The sequence below is a fragment of the Rhinatrema bivittatum genome, chromosome 3 (genome assembly GCF_901001135.1).
Source record: "Rhinatrema bivittatum chromosome 3, aRhiBiv1.1, whole genome shotgun sequence".
Lineage (NCBI taxonomy): Eukaryota > Metazoa > Chordata > Amphibia > Gymnophiona > Rhinatrematidae > Rhinatrema > Rhinatrema bivittatum.
Window position 1 is genome coordinate 272,699,116 of NC_042617.1, and position 16,220 is coordinate 272,715,335.

At 43.2% G+C, this 16,220-nt stretch overlaps 1 protein-coding gene across 3 annotated transcripts in view; it reads right to left on the reverse strand.

Annotated features, from left to right (window-relative positions):
- The window catches only part of PRKAG1 (protein kinase AMP-activated non-catalytic subunit gamma 1), an 81,837-nt gene that overhangs the window by 34,054 nt on the left and 31,563 nt on the right, over positions 1–16,220 (reverse strand). The gene's annotated exons all lie outside the window — the stretch shown is intronic.

Genomic DNA, 16,220 nt, shown 5'->3' on the forward strand with positions numbered 1-16,220 from the left:
GACTGAACAAATACTTCAAAGAAGGGATTGGAGAAGACCACAGATAGGCACATAAGGTTCACATGGAACTAGCAAAACTGAATGCACACGAGGCAATGGGGCTGTCAGACTGACAGTTCTGTTCAATCAATCTTTAGACACAACAATGGCTGCAGAAGACTGCAGAAAGACGAATATTGTCCTGCTTCATAAAAGTGTAAGTAGGGAGGAAACTAGTAACTACAGGAAAATTCGTTTTTAACCTGCTAATTTTCATTCCTGTTCAATACCTCAGATTAGTCCAGACAAGTGGGCTATGCATCCCTACCAGCAGATGGAGGCAGAGAATAAAAACTTTTCAGGCACTGCTACATAACAGAGTGCCACCTGCAGTGCCTCAATATTGACCTAAGCCCAAGCCAAGTAGAGCCAAGTAGAGCCACAAAAACTTTTTTAAATATATCCGAAGCAGAAAGCCTGTGAGGGAGTCAGTTGGACCGTTAGATGATCGAGGGGTTAAAGGGGCACTTAGAGAAGATAAGGCCATCGCGGAAAGATTAAATGATTTCTTTGCTTCGCTGTTTACTGAAGAGGATGTTGGGGAGGTACCCGTAATGGAGAAGGTTTTCATGGGTAATGATGGACTGAATCAAATCACGGTGAACCTAGTAGATGTGGTAGGCCTGATTGACAAACTGAAGAGTAGTAAATCACCTGACCGGATGGTATACACCCCAGAGTTCTGAAGGAACTAAAAAATGAAATTTCAGACCTATTAGTAAAAATTTGTAACTTATCATTAAAATCATCCATTGTACCTGAAGACTGGAGGATAGCAAATGTAACCCCAATATTTAAAAAGGGCTCCAGGGGCGATCCGGGAAACTACAGACCGGTTAGCCTGACTTCAGTGCCAGGAAAAATATGGAAAGTGTTCTAAACATCAAAATCACAGAACATATAGAAAGACACGGTTTAATGGAACAAAGTCAGCATGGCTTTACCCAGGGCAAGTCTTGCCTCACAAATCTGCTTCACTTTTTTGAAGGAGTTAATAAACATGTGGATAAAGGTGAACCAGTAGATATAGTATACTTGGATTTTCAGAAGGCGTTTGACAAAGTTCCTCATGAGAGGCTTCTAGGAAAAGTAAAAAGTCATGGGATAGGTGGCGATGTCCTTTCGTGGATTGCAAACTGGCTAAAAGACAGGAAACAGAGAGTAGGATTAAATGGGCAATTTTCTCAGTGGAAGGGAGTGGACAGTGGAGTGCCTCAGGGATCTGTATTGGGACCCTTACTGTTCAATATATTTATAAATGATCTGGAAAGAAATACGACGAGTGAGATAATCAAATTTGCAGATGACACAAAATTGTTCAGAGTAGTTAAATCACAAGCAGATTGTGATAAATTGCAGGAAGACCTTGTGAGACTGGAAAATTGGGCATCCAAATGGCAGATGAAATTTAATGTGGATAAGTGCAAGGTGATGCATATAGGGAAAAATAACCCATGCTATAATTACACGATGTTGGGTTCCATATTAGGTGCTACAACCCAAGAAAGAGATCTAGGTGTCATAGTGGATAACACATTGAAATCGTCGGTTCAGTGTGCTGCGGCAGTCAAAAAAGCAAACAGAATGTTGGGAATTATTAGAAAAGGAATGATGATAAAACGGAAAATGTCATAATGCCTCTGTATCGCTCCATGGTGAGACCGCACCTTGAATACTGTGTACAATTCTGGTCGCCGCATCTCAAAAAAGATATAATTGCGATGGAGAAGGTACAGAGAAGGGCTACCAAAATGATAAGGGGAATGGAACAACTCCCCTATGAGGAAAGACTAAAGAGGTTAGGACTTTTCAGCTTGGAGAAGAGACGACTGAGGGGGGATATGATAGAGGTGTTTAAAATCATGAGAGGTCTAGAACGGGTAGATGTGAATCGGTTATTTACTCTTTCGGATAGTAGAAAGACTAGGGGACACTCCATGAAGTTAGCATGGGGCACATTTAAAACTAATCGGAGAAAGTTCTTTTTTACTCAACGCACAATTAAACTCTGGAATTTGTTGCCAGAGAATGTGGTTCGTGCAGTTAGTATAGCTGTGTTTAAAAAAGGATTGGATAAGTTCTTGGAGGAGAAGTCCATTACCTGCTATTAAGTTCACTTAGAGAATAGCCACTGCCATTAGCAATGGTTACATGGAATAGACTTAGGTTTTGGGTACTTGCCAGGTTCTTATGGCCTGGATTGGCCACTGTTGGAAACAGGATGCTGGGCTTGATGGACCCTTGGTCTGACCCAGTATGGCATTTTCTTATGTTCTTAATGCTCCCTTATCAGGACAAACGCAGTTGAGGCCCCCGAAATGAAGCTCACACATCCAAAGACACTGAAAACCCATCAGTTCTAACATTCAAAATATAACAGGTTCTGCATTAATATTTAATCACAACTACATTGGTCTTTCAGTACCAAAGGTCGGCTCTCTGGACTGATCTGTGGTATTGCAGGAATGAAAATTAGCAGGTAAGAACCAAATTTTCCTTTCCTGTTTAATCTCCAGATCAGTCCAGACAAGTGGGATGTGCCCAAGCTCCCCTAACACTGAGTGGACACCCGAATGCCAGGCACCTTGCTGGCTTATGTCATAGTATGGGAGGGTATTTGAGTCCCAGTGTATAAATGAGGGCCTGGATCCATTGTGGGCAGATATTCTGCAAATCTTGGCCTTCTTGCTGCTGGGCTTGGCCAAGAGCTTGGCCTATAATTCACTTCAGGGACAGTTATCGGCCTTGGGTTGCCTTCATGAGAGGCAAACCCTTCACCGAAGTTGCCTTCATGAGAGGCAAACCCTTCACCGAAGTTCACCTCCCCTGGCACCTGCACATCTAAACGGTAGTGCTTGGTGAATGTGTGAAGGGAAGACCATGTCACTGCTCTACAGATCTCTTGAGGTGACAACTCCACCCAAGAAGCCACCTGCACTTTAGTAGAATGTACCCTTAACCCCTTCAGGACTGTCCAAGCCTTTGCAGATATAGGTTGAAAAAATAACCTCCTTTAACCATCGAGCAATCATGGCCTTAGATGCTTTGGATCCTTTGTTTGAGCCCCCGAACAAAACAAACAGATGACCTGAACATCAGAAACCGTTAGTGTCCTTAACTTAATGCAAGAGTCCACCATACATCCAAATAAGTGAAGTTCCCTTGCATGCTATCATTCCAAAGCCACATTCAGAAATGCCAGTAATTCCACCATCTGGTCGAGATGAAAAGAAGAAACAACCTTTGGCAAAACTGAGGGCACGGCACGCAAAGTCACCCCAGTGTCCAAAATCTGCAGGAACTGTTCTCTACAAGATAAAGCCTGGAGTTCTGAAATACGTCTGGCCAAACAAATCACCACCAGAAACACTGTTTTCAAGGTGGTGTCCTTCAGCAATGCTCTCCATAAAGCTCAAGTGGAGCACCACAAAGTTCTTGCAAGACCACGTTAAGATTCCATGAAGGACATTTTCTTCTCACCGGTGGTCGCAAATGTTTGGCTTCCTTGAGAAAACATATCATATCTGGATGGGCTGCCAAAAGCTTTCCCTACACAACCTCTCATGAAGGCAACCCAAGGCCGATAACTGTCCCTGAAGTGAATTAGGCCAAGCTCTTGGCCAAGCCCAGCAGCAAGAAGGCCAAGATTTGCAGAATATCTGCCCACAATGGATCCAGGCCCTCATTTATACACTGGGACTCAAATACCCTCCCATACTATGACATAAGCCAGCAAGGTGCCTGGCATTCTAGCCTGTAGCAACATAGCCACAACCAACTCCAAGTACCCTTTCAATATTAATCGTTTCCTCTCAAAAGCCAAGCCGCAAGATAAAAGCAATCTATCCGATCTGAAAAGATAGGCCCTTGCCTGAGCAGGCCTTGCAGATGAGCTAACTGGATGGGCCAGTCCACGGCAGATTCACAAACCACAGTCATTGCGGCCTCTCTGGCACTACCAGAACCACCCTGCCCGGTTGTCATTTTGTGTGTCACAACACCCAACCTACGAGAGATCATGGAGGAAAAACATACAGCATAATTCCAGTTGGCCGTGGAAGAACCAGAGTGTCAATTCCTTCGGTCCCTATCTCTCTTCTGCGATTGAAGAAGCACGCCGCCTTGGCATTGCTTTGCCATCATATCCAGTTGGGGGCTGCCCCACTTGGCTTGAATGAGATCCAAGACCTCCGCTGAAAGCTCCCATTCCCCCGGGTCCAACTGCTGTCTGCTGAGAATATCCGCCTGCACGTTGTCCACTCCAGTCACATGAGATGATGCAATTCCCTCCAGATGTTGTTTTGCCCAGACAAACAACTCCTGAACCTCCAAGGCTACCGCTTGACTCTTTGTCCTGCCCCAACGATTGATATACACCACCATTGTTACATTGTCTGAGAACACTCTGACCATTTGACGCCGAATCTGTGGAAGAAATGCCACCAACACCCGGTGCATCACCCTTGTTTCTAAATGATTGATAAATAACCAGAATGCTTCTATTGGTGACCACCATCCTTGGGCGGTCTGCCCTGGCAGACTGCCCCTCAATCGGAGATCCTGGTATCCATGGTCATCACTACCTAGTCTGGTACTTCCAGATCCACCCCCTTCTCCAAATTGACTGACAACCACCACAAGAGACTGGACCTGGAGACCCTCCCTGCAATGGTAAGGGCCGATGAAACTCCTCAGACAACAGATTCCAAACAGGTCAGAAGTGCTGTCTGGAGTGAATGCATATGGGCAAAAGCCCATGGAACCAAATCTAGTGTAAATGCCATAGAACTCAGCACTTGAAGATAATCCCAGGCCCTAGGCACCAGCATTTGTAGAAGCCGGACTACCTGTGACTACAACCTCAAAATCCTCTGACGTGAGAAACACCTTGCCTAGACAAGTGTCAAACCTAGCTCCCAGGTATTCCAAAGTTTGTGTCAGAACCAGGTGACATTTTGCTAGGTTCACCACCCAGCCCAGAGTCCACAACATTTTCAGCACCTTCCAAATTGACTGATGACATTCCTGCTCAGGTAAGCCAGTCCTCCAGATAAGTATGAACTACAGGATCCCCCTCCTTCTGGAGAGCCACTGCCACCGCTACTATCACCTTTGTGAAAGCGCGTGGTGCTGTAGTGAGTCCAAAGGGCAGGGCCCGAAATTGGAAATGGTGACCCAGAACCATGAAATGAAGTAATTTCTGATGATCCATGCATATGGGAACATGCAGATAAGTCTCCGTCAAGTCCAATGAAGCCAAAACCTTCCCTTGACGGACCGCCTCTATTACAGTCTGCAATGTCTCCATACGAAATCTGTGCACTTGCAAAGCCACATTGATCTTTTGCAGGAAGAGAATGAGCCAAAAAGTCCCCTCCTTTTGGGGTACCACAAAGTAAACTGAATACCTCTCCCTCAACCCTGCTCCTTTGATGGTACCGGCATGATTTCTCCTAACTGCTGGAGTTGCCACAACATACCCCGAACTGCTTCTTGTTTGCCTCAGGACACGCAACGTGACACCACAAAGGCTTCTTTGATGGGGTGAAAAAATTCTAATGCGTAGCCATCTTTTATCACCTATAGAGCCCATTGGTTCGAGGTGACTAAGGTCCACTCCTTGTAAAATTGCATTAGGCATCCCCCGACCACCTCTCCGAAAGAGTGGACCAACCTGGCTTCATTGCGATGATTTACCAGTTCCAATGCCCTGATCGGAATCATCTCTGAAGGGTCTACAGGAGCTGCAAAAGGACTGCTGCCTTCCAGACCCCTGTTTCTGTAAGGGCACTGAAGAGCCCTTGTTGTTGGGACAAAACCATCTCATATCCCAAAAATGATTCAAGCCGGGAAAGTCTTCCTATTGGCTTCTTAACTTCCAGCAGCTTGTTCCCCTTCAACTCCCCTAAATGCTCCTTATAAACTTTCCTTTATAAGGATGATTACAAAGCTGAGACTTGGACAACACTTCTGATGACCAATCCCATAGCCACAAAAGCTAGCAAGTTGAGACCACAGTGACCATGCTCCTGGATGAAATCCGAATCAAATCATATAGGGCATCAGCAACATTCACGACCGCTGCTTCCAACTGGGCCGCCTACTCAAACCGGCCCCATTTTTCTCCTGAGTCTTTTGAACCCAGCACAAACAGGCCCTTTGCAACAGACTACCACAGATCGCCGCTCAGAGGCTCAAAGCCGAAACCTCATTCTCTTCAGCTGAAATTCCAGCTTAGGGTCCTGCGCATCCCTCAACGCAGCTGACTCTACTACTGGAATGGTCATCTTCTTGGTAACCTCAAACACTGAAGCATCTACCTTAGGCAAGACTAATAGCTGTAAAGTATCCTCCGTTAAAGGGTATTATTTTGCCATTGCCCTGCCATCCTTGAGACCTCCCTTCAGGAAAATCCCATTCCTGGTTCACCAGCTTTTTAATCTTTTTAGGCAGAGGAAAGGCCATTGGCAGACCTCGCAGCCCATCCAGCACTGGGTCCATTCCTTCATTATCCGACTGTTCCTGGACCACCTTAATGCCCAGCTCCTTCAGTACCTGGGGAATAAGAGGCTTCAATTCCTCTATGCAGAACAAGCAGACCACCCATGGGCCATCCCCCTCCACCATCGCAACCTCATCCAGGTCTATAAGATCCTTGGCCCCGTTGCAGTCCGCATCCGCTGTGTTGACTGCAGGGTCAACCCCAGGGTCATCACCTGGATAGTCCGCTCGACTACCCTGCAAATCATCTGAATCTTCAGAACCTTCCCCTTCACCAGGAATCGCAAGTCTTAAACGGCGCAGCAGGTCCCCTGACTCCCTGGGCGAGGATCTCTTAGGTCTCTTAAAAGGACGGTGTGGCTGATGATTCAGAGGCCTTTTATCTCCTGGCCAAACAGGCCTTGTGCAACATCAGGAAAAAATAAATCTGTGGAGAATTCTTCCACATCATCGTCCCCTGTGTCTAGCACGAGCTTCTCTGCCTGACCTTCCTCCCCCTATTCCTCCAACCTGGTCTGAATCGCTGGCAAAAGATTGGGGGGGGGTGGGGAATCCCTGGACTCACAAGAGACCTCCTGTCTATTGCCGCATGTATCCTTACTGCCCGAGCAACCACCTAGACTCTCCGTGGCTTTTTTTTTTTTTTTTTAAACAGAGACCTGGGAACGAATGACCCTTTTGCCAGCTGCAGCTCCCTCAGAGGATCCCTCCCTTCCAGAAGCATAACCCAGCACAACGCGGCAGCATTCAAACTGCAGCAGCTGGAGCCACAGGCCTGACACCTTTTCCTGTGCTCAGAGGTAGACGGAAGTGCCATTATCCTCACATGCAGTCGGGTCTGCCTGCCGCACTGTCGGCACAATCGCAGTCCGAATCAGAAGCAGCACACCCTGCCCCGAAGCTCCACCAACTCAAACAATGCCCTGGAGATCTAGACGCAGCAAGCTGACAGCCTCTTCCCTCCCCGAAAGCCAGCTATGCGACTGCACTGTTTGCTGGCCTTCCCCAGATGCTTTTTTTTTTTTTTTTAAACTCAAAGAAACAGCGGTTCCCAAAATAATCCCCAACCAGAAAAAATACTTCCATGCTGCTGAAGAAAACCTCAGGAAAGAAGCCTTCAGGAGGAAAGAGGGAACCGGGATCCCTGGTTATCAGATCTCTGGATGCTGTGGGCTAAAGCTGCTCAGGGATTGTCAACCCCACTGCTCACCTGGTTCAACCTTAGGGATGGCTCACGAAGCTACCTAACATCTCAGAGAGTGTCTCTTCAAAAGCTTTTCTTCTTCTCATAAAACCTAATCTCTATTCTACTTTTTTAAACTCTCTCAGACTGCAGGTTTGCACTTCTACCATCTGCTGGAGACAGAGAAATACTGAGGGACTACAGGTGGCACTCTCGGTTATACAGCAGTGTCTGAAAGGTTTTTCTTCTCTGCCTCCATCTGCTAAGTAGGGATGCAAAACCCACTTGTCTGGACTAATCTGGGGTATGAACAGGAATGAGCAGTTAGTCTGGACAGATTAAGGGAGTGATTACTAAAAGAAAGAATAGTAAAAAAAAAAAAAACCCCAAAAAAACCCCAAAACACCTTGAATCCAGATAGTTCCAAGGCAGCATAGTTTTTCCAGTGGAAGATCACGTCAAACAAGCCTGATTAAGTATTTGGTGAGCAAAGAATTAGATCGGGGTGAGCACTGGGAGTGGTGTACTTTGATTTCAGCTAAATTTTTAATACTGTCCCACAGAGGACATTTATAAATAAACTGAGGAGCCTAGGAATGGGTCCCAAAGTTGTTGACTTGGTTAACAGTTGAGTGACTGGCAACAGCAGCTCATGGTAAATGGTGTTCAGTCCAAGAGGGTTAAGCAGAGGAGTGCCTCCTGGTTCAGTCCTGGGGCCAATTCTGTTCAATATTTTCATGTGATACTGCAGGAAGAGTTCATAGGAAATGTCTTTTTGCAAAGGATACTAAGTTCTGCAATAGCATGGACACTGCTGATGCTGAAAAGTAAGAATTGGTCAAATGCTAGGCACCTAAGATTTAATGCAAAAAATTACAGAGTCATGCATTTGGGATGCAGAAACCCAAGATGCACATCATGGCAGCCTGAGAGAGAGGACATGAGTGAGCTCCCTAAATCCAGTGACCATTAATCTACTGAAACACAATTCCAAAAAAAAAAAAACAAAGTTCATAGGATCATAATAAGACAGGGACAAAGACTACTCACCTGGAGACACAGAAAAAAAACAGACAGATGATTTCACCAGAAAAGGAGATGAAAATTCAGCTGAAACCCCTCCCATGGAGGAAGATCTTAAAACATAACATAAGAACATAAGGTATGCCATACTGGGTTAACCATGGGTCCATCAAGCCCAGTATTCTGTTTCCAACAGTGGCCAATCCATGTCACAAGTCCATGGCAAGTACCCAAACATTAAATATAGAACACAAGCTACTATTGCCATCATAGCAGTTTATGGATTTATCCTTGAGGAACTTATCCAAACATTTTAAAACAGTTACACTAACTGCTGAAACCACATCCTCTGCAATGAATTCCAGAGCTTAATTATGCACTGAGTGAAAAAGAATTTTATTCGATTTGTTTTAAATGAGCTACTTGCTAACTTCATGGAGTGCTCCCTAGTCCTTCTATTATCCGAAAGTGTAAATAACCGATTTACATTAACTTGTTCAAGTCTTTTCATGATTTCGTAGACTATCATATCCCCCCCCCCTCAGTCGTCTCTTCTCCAAACTGAACAGCCCTAACTTCTTTAGCTTTTCCTTATAGGGCAGCCGTTCCATACCCCTTATTTTGGTCGCCCTTCTCTGCACTTTCTCCAGTGCAGCTATATCCTTTTTGAGATGCGGTGACCAGAACTGCACACAGTATTCAAGGTGCAGTTTCACCATGGAGTGACACAGAGGCATTATGACATCTTCCGTTTTATTTTCCATTCCCTTCCTAAAAATTCCTAACATTCTGTTTGCTTTTTTGATCGCCACAACACACTGGGTCGACACAGTTTTATTGTATTATCCACTATGACGCCTAGGTCTCTTTCCTGGGTGGTAACTCCTAAGATAGAACCTAGCATTGTGTAACTACAGCAAGGGTTATTTTTCCCTATATGCATCACCTTGCACTTGTCCACATTAAATTTTATCTGCCCTTTGGAAGCCCAATCTTCCAGTCTCACAAGGTCCTCCTGCAATGCATCACAATCTGCTTGAGATTTATCTACTCTTATCTAATTTTGTCTCATCCACAAATTTGATCACCTCACTCGTCGCACCCCTTTCCAGATTATTTATAAATGTGTGTGTGCTCACCACAGCTCCACCAGAGAAAGAGCCCTATCCATTGCAGGCCCCTCCCTCTGGAACACTATGCTACTTGAGCTCCAACTAGAACCATGCATTCGGAAATTCAAAACGGGGGTTAAAACATGGCTCTTTAAAATGGCCTACCCTGATCCGGATCCTACGTAGTCCCCCTGCTCCCTCTACTCCTTCAGAGAAAGAGCCCTTGTCATTAATGTACTCATAGCCTTCTCCTTTAATTATACTCTGTTTTGTCTCCCATTTCTCTTCACCTCCTTATTTACCCCCATTTATACCCCTTTCCCCTGTCCTTATACCCTTCCTTTTTCCCTATAGTAACCCTTTTATACCCCTTTTATTTTAACCCCTTCTGCTATCCTTTAAACCTTACTTTTCCCTATAGCAACCCTGCTAGTCTATATATAGTTGCCTTTCTGAACGCATAATTTGTAATGTCATATATAGTGTCTCCTGTATGTACTAGTTAAAGATAATATTATTGTATATAATACTTTTTGGAGTGTAAAATTTATATAAGGTTATCCACAGTGTATAAGGTTATAACACAGTCCCTTACTGAGTGTATAATTTGCAATGCTACTTATTATGTTCTTCTGTTGTTTTCCAATAGATACTGTTCCTTTTATTTATTTATTTTTATTTAAAATCTTTTCTATACCGTCGCTAAGTTATACACCATCGCAACGGTTTACATGTAGGCACATATTTAATGTAGGTAAAAGTGTACTATAGTACATTCTAACAGGTGCCGTCAAAGGTTCGGTTACAATATATCATTAGACAAAATAATTTTTAGAGAAGTGGGTCATGACAGAGTGTACTGAAAGTACTTTTACGGGTAAATTTATCATACATAGTGTTATCAAGTAAGTTTTTAAAACTCACATTGTGTTATAAAATATCTGTGAGCTTACATACTGGCATTTTCTCCTCTTCCTGTTTTTCCCTCTCTTCTCTCACCCCTTCTCTCTTCCTATCTGCTCCCCTCCCCCCACCCTGGTTTTTTGTATTTTCCTCCTTCAGTTATATTGTAAACCGGCATGATGTACCCACGAATGTCGATATATAAAAGCTAATAAATAAATAAATATTAAAAAGCATTTTGTATAAGAGGGCAATTTTCAGAGGTTTTTTTTTTTATATGGGTAAGCATGTGTTTTACCCGTGGGGGAAAAGGGGGCATGTTTAGTGTAAGGGGAGGAAAAGTGATGTGATGTGAATGAGTGAATTTTTACAGGGAAATCTCTGCAAAGAGTCTGAGAATTTCTCTCTATGCTTTTATAAAAACACTATCCTAACAAGACCTAAATGTGACACTTATCAAGGCTGTCCTTGGATAGAAGCAAATTAGCCTTAATATGGAAAGATCCCATCTTCAACCATGGGGGACAATGGGCAACTTTTGTCTTTGGGACTTATCTATAATAAAGATTGTTCTGATACATTCCAAAATTTATGGAGAAAATGGTTTTCGTTTCTTTAGGTAAACTATCTGATCACCTGTAATAAATGACAATAACTACGTTTTTAAAACTCACATTGTGTTATAAAATATCTGTGAGCTTACATACTGGCATTTTTCTTACACTTTATTTTTATATAATATGCCATATTAAACAAAGCATTAAACTTCGTATTGAAATAAAATGAGTTAGCAAGGAAGCAATAACCAACAAATAATGAGGTAGATCTTAAAAACATACGCGTGTGCGTAGTGGCGCGAACAAAAGTACACCGGATTTTATAAGATACGCGCGTATCTTATAAAATCCGGGGTCGGCGTGTGCGCAAGGCTGCGCAAAATCAGCAGCCTGTGCGCGCCGAGCCACGCAGCCTGCCTCCATTCCCTCCGAGGCCACTCTGAAATCGGAGCGACCTCAGAGGGAACTTTCCTTCCGCGTCCCCCCACCTTCCCCTCCCTTCCCCTATCTACCCCACCCCCAGCCCTACCTAAATCCCCCCCTACCTTTTGTTGTGCAAGTTACGCCTGCTTCCAGCAGGCGTAACTTGCACAACAAAAGATGCCCCCGAACCATCACCACGGCCCCCGAACCATCACCACGCCCCTGGACCCACCCTGGACCACCCCCTGACCCCGGACATGCCCCCTCCCGCCCCTTTTACAAAGCCCCGGGACTTACGCGCATCCCGGGGCTTTGCGCGCACCGGTGTGCGAGTGCCCTGCGCGCGTAAATCCAGCAGGATTTACGCGCGCAGGGCTTTTAAAATCTAGCCCAATATATCATCATACTAGTTGCAATTCTGTTCTATTAATAAGTAAAAAGAAAAGGGGGAGAAAAAAGAAAAAGGAGTAAAAAGAAAATCTGTTTTTATTCATTCTGTAAAAAGAGGTAATAAGAAGCAAATTTGCTTACCTTAAACTGTTTTCTGTAGGTAGCAGGATGAATTAGCCATGCTGAATGGTGACATCATCAGGGCGGCACCAGGTGGAGCTCTCTCTCAAATCTAAGGCTTTTGCCCTACTGGGCATGTGTGGTAGTTCCCGCGCAAATGAGTCTTTCCAGAAGTCTCCTCGGTTCATATCAAACCGACAAACGATTTCATCCGTAATGTGCATTGATGCTGTCCAAGGAGGAAGGGCGGGAATGCATGGCTAATTCATCCTGCTATCTATGGGAAAACACAGTTTAAGGTAAACAAGCTTGTTTCTTTTCTGTCCATAAGCAGGCTGAATTAGTCATGCTGAGGGTTGTAAATGAAAAAATCAGTTTATCATAGAGGTTATACTTGGATAACCATTCTAATTCATTTTGCCTCAGAATTTCTTTTTTTTTTTTTTTTTTTTTTTAAACCACCCGGACTCCGCTGTGGACAGCTTGTTTCTGGATGAGATATGATGAACTGCTCTTCCCACTGATCTATCTGCATTTGCTTGCTCATCTAGGCCATAGTGTGATATGAATGTGTGAATAGAGGACCAGGTGGCTGCCTTGCAGATATCTTCGAGAGGCACATTTCCCAGGTGCGCTAGAGAAGCCATGGTTGCTCTGACCTGGTGTGCTTTCACAGGATGTGTTAAGTATGAGGAATTTTGTTGCATAACAATGTTGGATGCAATTTGTAATCCAACTGGAAAGAGTTGTTTTTGCAACGGGTGTTCCCAACCTGTTTGGGTCATAGGCAACAAAAAGTTGACAACTTTCTATGACTTTGTGTTCATCATTTATAAGCAGCCAAGGCCTATTTGCAGTCCAATGAATGCAGTCTTCTCTCCTGATTGTGTCTATGCAGTTTTGTAAAAAAAACGTGGGAAGCGTTATGGATTGATTTATGTGAAAAGCAGAAACCACCTTTGGAAGGAATTTTGGGTGGGTTCACAAGAGCAATTTAATGTGGAAGTACTGTAGGTAAGGTGGAAAATGAACTGGGTCTTGAAGTTCACCTTACTCTTCTTGCTGATGTAATCACCACCAAGAAGATGACTTTCCAAGTCAGGAACTTTAGTGAGGGCTTTATCTAAAGGCTGAAAAGGCAAGTCCATGAGAACTTGCAGTACAATGTTGATTAGGGTGGCCCCTAATTTTCAATTTTTGAAATTCTTTGCTCCCAACCCCTAATCTTTCTCCAATATATGAAAAAGTGCTCCTTGCCAAATTTCAGCTTAATTGAACTATTTTAAGCTGACCCCCAAAGGCTTTAAAGTTTCAAATTTTGCAGAAAATTAGTATTTCTTATTTAAAACCTTTGTATTTAATTTTCAAACATTGTTTGGGAAAATAATAGTCAAGCATAATCGAAAGGCAATGTTATTTATAACTATAACTATTTTATAATTTTTTTCTTCATACAGTTATTTACATGAAATAAAAATTAGCCAAGATATTGAGCAAAAATTGAAACCAAAAGAAAAATAACGTCTAAAATGGAAAGGACAATAAAAATGTAATAAGATACCAGATTTTACTGCTTCATTAGGCAGCATACAAGGTACTTTTTTCTGTGTTTACTAACAATCTGCACAATGTATTGCTTTTCTTTTTCGTATTTGGTCTGAATATTCTGATATTCTTGGATTAGCTTCACTCCTCTCTCAACCACGTTGTTTACTACAATGCTTTTCAACATTTCCAACCCACATTGGAAGTTGACATCATCTTTCCAAGTAGATGGGCAGGGTTTTTTTTTTAGAAAATTTGTGGTTATTGAAAATCTTGAGAAACACATCTTCGATTTTGCGGAAATAAAATATAGACATGTTTTTCTTTTAAACGAGTGAGGTCTTCACTACTAACAAGGTATCGTTTTATTGATTTTCTGCATCACTGTCTTCTGTAGTCATCAGTACAGTAGCCATTTTTTGCATAATGTCTAGTGGAACTTCAAAGAATGCGAATGCCGCAGTTTCTGGTGATAGATACCATAAATGGTTTGCAAATTTTTTCATAGCAGCACTACTAATTTCTGGATCTACATCCTTATACTCGATTAATTTCAGTAAAAAACTGTAATCTAGATACGGGGCTTTCAGAGCCAGCGGTGCTAGGAACCAGGCTCGTAAATAGAGTCTGATAAGAAAAATGCATGTTCTTCTGATTAAATCGCTCTCTTTTTTGGTCAGTTTAAATTGATCTTGGAATAAATATACATAAATTATCTTTCAATAATATTCTATACTTCTTTCAAAAAAGTATGATGGAAGATAAACACAGTTTAATATAAAAAATATCGATTTTGTTAAAGTCTGAAACATTAGGGCCTTTGGGGACCATTTTAATATTATCTGAGCTGAAATTTTACAGATAGCACTTTTACACTAATTGGAACAATTTTGGGGGTTGGGAGATGAAACATTTTTCAGTTCACAAAATCATATATAGAACTAAGGGCCACCCTAATGTTGATAGCCCAAGGCACTAGAGACTTTTGTACAGGGGGTCATAGGTGTAACAGCCCCTTCATGTATTGTGAAGCAAAAGGATGCTATGAAATGAAGGTTCCACCCTCCAAGACATGATAAGCTGCTCTATCACTTAGATGCACTCAAATGGAAGTTGCGAGACCCGTTCTGGACAGGTAGTGGAGGCAATCCAAAAGTCGTCTAGATTCGCATGGATTAGTTACGCCATGTGAATGGTTAATTTGCTGAAACTATGAATCCTTGACTTCAGTTGACAGGTGGAAGTGGGCTAGAGTCGCGTGTTCAATCTTCATACCATGAGATCAAGAGGAGGTTGTAAAGGGGGGTGGAGTAATCTGTCCTTCTGGGTTAACAGGGAAGGATCTGACCCCAAGCTGCTAAAAGTTGAATGAGATGTGTGTACCATGGCTGCCTTGGCCACACTGGAGCTATTAAAATCATTCTGGCCTTGTTCTGTATGCACTTCTGTACCATCTTTGCTATGAGTGGAATTGGAGGAAAGATGTAAAGTAGTTCCTGGGACCAAGAGATGAGGAAGGTAACTGGTGCCTCCCTGTCCTGGCTTGGGTAAAGAAAGCAGAACTGAGCTATCTTTTTGTTCCATTGTAAAGAGATCTATCCATGGTTGGCCCCAGTCTTGAAATAGTTCATTTGCGATTGACAGAGAGAGACCATTCCTGAGGTCTGAATACTGTGAGTTTGTCCGCTTCCATATTTGCAATGCCTGGATAGTAAGACAGCTTGGAGGAAGGCCTGATGAAGCTGTGCCCAGTTCTGTATGGCTAATGTCTATTTACAGAGGGTCCAGGAGCGCGTCCCTCCTTGTTTGTTTAGGTAGTACATTGCAACCTGGTTGACTGTATGAATCATATGCTGTGAATGGAGAATGTGCTGGAATACTCTGAGGACATACTGCACCACTCTCAGCTCTAGGAGGTTTATCTGGCAATGCAACTCCTAGAGGGACCATAATCCCTGTGTTTTGAAAAAGGTGTGCGCCCTAACCTCAGGTGGAGGCATCTGTGGTTAGAATCATTTGATGTAGTTGTGACTGAAGAGGAAGTCCTATTTCCAGAATGCGTGGAAAGAGCCACCATTTGATATCTGTCTTCATGAAAATGATTAACAGTACTCTTTTCGATAGAGGTTGCAGGTATTGATTCTATTGCATCCATAAATCCCACTGCAAGTGTCGCATGTGTAGACAAGTTAAAGGAACCATACAGACTGCCGCTGCCAGGTGGCCTAGAAAGGCTAGAATGAGGTGGGCAGGTGTCATGTTTGTAGAGTCCTTGCCAGATCTCGGAATTTGTCATTTCTGTCTCAAGTAAGAAAAACTCTGGATGAAGTCTAGTCTATCTGAACTCCAATGAATTATATTGTTTGGGTTTGACATTTTGTAGTTAAGTACAAATCCCAACTGTTCCAGACAGCGAATTGTCGA